We start from the raw sequence: 5,979 nt of genomic DNA on the forward strand, positions 1-5,979 counted from the left end.
GGGGGGGGGGGAAGTGGCTGTCCTCAACTGAGCTCCTCAACCGAGGAGGGTCGAGCACCTGCCTGGGGTAGCGGGGGAAGGCCGTGGTGGACCTCACCTGGGCGACCCACGCTGCGGTGCGCGAGGTGGTAGGGTGGGAGATGGCCTAGGCGCCCTCCCCCCTTGAAGGAGGATCCGGCTTCCCCCGATGGTCGGGGGCATGAGCGGCCCAACCGATGGGAACCGTGGAGGATGTAGATGCTGAGGCGGCGGCGCTTGTCCGGGTCGTATCAGACGCGTGTAGCTTTGCCATGCTCCGGGCCAGTGCCCCGCTCCGTGGAGCGGTATACTGGTGGTCCCGCGAGATCGCTGACATGAGGTCGGCGTGCTCTCGGACCCGTCGGAGCTTCACACGGTATTGCTGGAGGGTCGTTACAGATGAGAAGAAGGAGAAGACGCTCTACGAGGAGTATAGGGCGCGGTTCGTGGCCCTTCAGTCCACAATCCGGGATGCCAAGGTCCGGGCGCTGTGAAACCTCCTGTCTACTTTGGACGGGGACCCCTGAGGGTGGACGTATAAGATGGTAACCGGGAGGTTTCGCCGTCAGGCGCCCCCAGCGGTGGAGGCCCTGAAGCCTTGGACAGGGTAGTGAGCGCCCTCTTCCCCTTCTCATCAGGGAAAAAAAGAATGGGCGGGGCGGAAGACCCGGGATGATAACCCCAAGCCTCGACGTACCGCTCATTGGGGAGGGGAAGATGGGGGTGGTCGTGCGCCGGCTCGGGGCTCACAGAGTGGCCCCGAGCCCGGATGGCGTCCTTGGAAGGGTGTGGACGATATCCCACGGGGTGATTAACATCTGGGTAAGGCAGCTGCTCGAGAGCTGCCTCAGGGCGGACGCTTTCCCCCGGAAGTGGAAGGGGGGTCAGATAGTCCTCATTCACATAGAGGGTAGACCGGTGGGGTTTTCTTCCTGCTACAAGCCTCTCTGCTTGCTCGACGAGGCGGTCAAGCTGTTGAAGAGGATGGTAGCGGCCTGCCTTGTCAGGCACCTGACGCGGGTGGGTTCCAATATGGATTTCGCGGGAGCCGGTCCACGCTGAGTGCGATCCAGCGGGTCCGGAATCTCACGTGGGGGGTAGCCTGCCGGGGTGGGGTGACGGTAGCTGTGGACGTTGACATCGTCAACGCCCTTAACACCCTGTCCTAGGGAGGCCATTAGGAGAGCACTTCTACAATTGGGTGCACCCTTACCTGTGGAGGTTGATCGGGGAGAAGTCAGTGGACTAGCGTGACACGGAGGGAGCCACCCACATTATGGACGTCGTATGTGGGGTCCCGCAGAGGTCGGTTCTGTAGCAGACCCTGTGGGCCTCGCGTAAGTCCAAACTGATGGTTTTGAAAGTGGAACAACGAGAATAAGTTTTGATTTTCAATTCGCGATCCTCAACTGATTCAACACAGTGTATTTTTTATATACCTGGCATCCTTTTACAATCATCGAAACGTTTTTTAAAAAAATGGCTGCCTTATTGTAAGATTTCTCGGTTTCGTAGGTAACAGAAATATTAGATAACGTAGAATCGAGTTGTGTCGATTTGTAGAACCCCAATGGGGCCGTTATTTGGTCATTTGAAGATCTTTGAAGACTAGCTTTCCTTGCTTGTTTTTTTTTGCCGTGAACTGTGGCTTGGAAATTCCATATTACAGAGCGATCAAAATCTTGTTAATGAAAGTCGCTTCATGTTAGTACTATCCCTCGTATCTTATTTAGTTGTTCTCGAAAGGCCTGACATCTCGCACTCCTAGTAATGTGCGCGCAACTTCTCTCTCCCTTCTCTCTACACAGGCTACACTCCGGTTCACGGGTACATTCCTTTGCCTTCTGCCCAACCTGGCCACATCGGTACCATATCCCGGTTCCATCCTCACCTTTGCACTCAGCTGCTATATGCCCAAAGCGAGTACAACTGTAGCATCGCGTCACTTGGGCCTTTTTCCCATACCCTGCAGTTCACCCACCCTATCTTGATTCTTTCCCTTTTTAGGATTTTTCCAGCTATATTGTTACCGCCGTCACTACTAACTCCGTCCCTGAGCAGCTCGACCTTAGGCCCTTGACTTCAATCGTCCCCTCCTCCTCATCTCTCGTCTTACCTCGCAGTGCAGTCCGGATATCCTCCGCTCCTATGACTTCGTCCAGGTCTCAGATCTCCAACAGGGTTATAGGTGTGAACATGCGCGCTGTTCCCTTATCCGCCAGTGTCCCACTGCATGCGGCTATTAGATGCTTCGTGTTCTCGCTTCCTTTCTCCAGCTCCATTAAGATTTCCCTTCCTCTAGTCCTTTTTAGGGAGAAATTCTTGGCTCCTATCTCCTGTATGTTGACCTCCGTCTTGATCTTTCGAAGTATCTCTGAATAGGTGTCCTTACTTATATTGATGGCTACTGCGTCTGGTTTGGTCTTTATTGTCCTCGTCGTTTTGTTCGTCTTTACAGACTCTTTCGGGGGCATGTCCCTCTGGTCTCTCCCTTCTTCGTGGGGGAGGGGAGTGGCCTTTTTCTGGCTGCTTCGGTCCACGAGTTCCTTTGTTTCTTCCCTGCCTCGTCGATTAGATCAGGTGGGGTGCCCTTTTCTACCTCGTCCCGTACCACCTCCCATGTCTTCGGTCACTTGGTCCCTCTTACCTCTTCCCTCTGGAGTGACGAACTGTCATCCCTTTTTGCCTTCGCCGGTCTTTGTGCCCTGGCCTCTTACTCTCCAGATTTCTATTCTGTGTCCGCTTTCTCCATTGTCGTCTATTTCGCTTTCTCGGCCATGATTTTCATTTTGCGCTGCATTTCGTTGTGTCCCCGTCCCTCAAGATTCTTGCAAGCCCTCATCTGGCTCCCTTGACCGCCATGTCGTATTCCACCAAGCGTTGCATCATCTCCTTTGCCTTTACCAGCCCAATCTTTAAGGTGCTATGAGCATTGCGGGTCTCCTTAGTAACGATCCACATCTCCTCGATATTGGCTTCTATGTTCCGCAGGCATGCGTCTCGCTCACTCACCATCTTAGCGATTTGGTCCTTCTGCCTTGCCACCCTGTTTCTCCTTTTCTACTTCTGTCTCAGGCGCTTCTTCGTTTGTACTTGTCTTTGTGTTTTCTGTCAGTTCATCCATTTGATTCCCACCAGTAGCTAGGGAAAAGGTGGCTCGTCCAGGCAGAACCCCGCGAACCTGGGTAACTCCAAACACTGTGGGGTTTCGCCTGGTTCCCCACACGCATCGTTCGCGGCACCGTTTACCCCGGTAACATTGGATGATGCCCAGTTGCGCACAAACCCAATTGGACAAAAATTGCAAATTTCCGTCTCCTGAGCGATATGCCATCAATAATTCAACGATATTGTAAGTCACCTTTATCTGGCGGAATCTTTTCAAACATTTAATACTCTCTTATTAACTTGGAAAAATAAAAAAATGTTTTATTTCTAACCCAATCTTTTTTATTTTGCAACCAAATTGTGATTCGTTACAAATGTTTTCACCCACAATAAACGTAGGATGAAAAAAAAAAACAATACGCACGCGGCGAGACTCGAACCATCAACCTCGCGCTTACTAAGCCGCAGCGATGCCCACTGAGCCACGCACTCACTGCTTCCAATGTCTACATTTAACGGATATAAGGTACTTGGATATTTTAAAATCGATTTTCTCGAGAATGCCTGACCATCTAGCGGAATGGCTTTGCTAATGTGTTATTGGGGGTTTGAACTTTATGTACCATAAATATGAAAAAAATCCCTGACCCGGTTTCCTGAGGGTCTCCTTGTTAGAGGTGGTTCACCATTTACTCTTTCGCTTTCTGTTTCAGCCGGAGCCGTCGCAGAAACCGAGGAGCCCCGCGTGGAGGTGTTGTGAGTATGTTTGACCAGACCAGGCCCGCCAACTTCGCCGAAGTTCTCCGCACCAGATAAGTATCCGAAGGTAAGTACCTACTGTGACGTGAATTTCGGAGAATTAGTGACAAAGATTGCTAGGAGTAGGGAAAAGACAAAATCCACCTGCAACGATCCTCCAAATGTCAGTCACCCGACATTCCAAAGACGGGTTTGCTTGTCTCGCTTATCGTTTATGCCGTTCTGTTTCCACCTATCGTCCTTCCTACTTATTTCTGTTTCGCTTTTTTTCTTTTCGTTTTTATTTTTTTTATTATTCTGGAGCTTTCCTATTTGCACTCGCCTACTTTCTCTACCGTTCTGGGCAAATCTACGTCTACAGCACGAGCACGAAGCAGACCGCCAACGAGAATTCCTGAGCTCCCGGACGAGCGATCGACAGAGGCTGGACCAAACTGCTGTTCATTCCGGAGCACTTCCGTGGAGTCAGGGAGACCCGGGATGGGATCCCTTCAATACTTCTGCCGGCCGTCCATACGGGCCGCCAAAAAGGGCCTTCGCCATTCGTGCCGCCGATAAGAGGAAAGGATAATCCTCTATCGTGCCGCCCAGTCGCCGAACGTTCCCTGGCGCTCCTGTTATCGATGGCCTCCGAAGAAGAAACCAGGGCCCACTCTTCGCTGGATCCTGCTGCTCGCACCACTCACGATCGGCCGCACTAAGGACTCCTGCACTCAGATCGGCCTTCTCCGCCTTTCTTCGGACTCTAGCCGCCTAATGCTTCATCTCTGGCTACCGTCAAGCGTTAGATTTACCTATTTCGTATTATTATATTTTGCTATCGCTCTACCGTGCTAGGGCTCTTCCTCTAGCGACGAATTCCGGCTCGTTCACTTGCGTTTGGAGCATCTCAGCTAGTGGTCGCGATACGTAATAAGTACATGTGAACAAAGAGCAGCCGACTCCCAATTGATCTCGCGTTGAAGTTGAAGGAAGGATGTCTCTGGGCTTGCCTTACCCGAACTTGCTGTCGTTAAGGATACATTAATCGAAGGAAGGAAGCCTGAGGACATATTTTGCGATCTTGTACCGTCTATATTTGGTGAGAACCTTTCGATACCGTTATTTTGAGATCTTTGTGAATATTATCTGAAGCTATGACCGTCCAGGCTCTTTATCTCGACGGCAATTTTCTCGCTTACCGGGACTGAATGTTGTTCCAGTTCCTCTAAGTAAAAGGACGATAGTGCTGCATACCGTTTATCTTATTTAGCTTCTCTTTTTTTTTTGTTATCGCAGAGTTATCTTTTATATTGAATGTATTGTAATTAATTGCGCTTTGCTGTAAATTCTATGCTTTGGAATTGTCGAATAGTTTCTAAGTTGCCGATTATCTTCTCGATCACGTGGAAACGCATAGGGCCCCGGCGTCTCCGGCTTGGCCGTTTCCCCGTTGAGTCTGTCTTGTCGTTTTAATTGAATATCTTTTTAGCTTTTCTATCTTTTCCGGCGTTATATGTCGTTTTATTATATTGAATTTTGACTCTGAATATTTTTTCTCAGCCATATATCTTTCACTTATTTTTCGTTTCCGTTATCAGGAATGGCATCCTCCTTTTCAATTAATTAATATTTCAACTTCTGGAAATCCTTAATTACCGTCTTATTGTAATATTTTTCGATACTGTACGCTGTTGGGCAAACGTAAAGTTACCTTCTTTTTGTGAGTAATTGCCTGATTTGAGAATGAAAGACGCACTGACTATTAGTGGCGTACCTACTAATAATTTATTTTTGCTGATTAAAACTATTCTTGGTATAATTTTATTAGAGCTTGCCATTTCTTTTGACTATTTTATATTAATTGTACTGCTTATGTTAATTTATTTGCGTGCATATTGTATCTGTGTGTTAATCGCCATTTTCACATCTCACATTTTCTGACTCTTTCCAATTGCCGAAATATTTCGCGAGTGAATTTGTTCCTTATTTTCGTACCGACGCGAATTTAAATATTTTTTCTTGCGTTTATTCTGTACTCCTCTATTTATTGAGATATCACCTAGAGTACCTTTTGCGTCGGCGCGGATTCGTCGCGCTGCCGTATCGTATCGC

The sequence above is a fragment of the Cephus cinctus genome, unplaced genomic scaffold, assembly GCF_000341935.2.
Source record: "Cephus cinctus unplaced genomic scaffold, Ccin1 Ccin1_scaffold0978, whole genome shotgun sequence".
NCBI lineage: Eukaryota > Metazoa > Arthropoda > Insecta > Hymenoptera > Cephidae > Cephus > Cephus cinctus.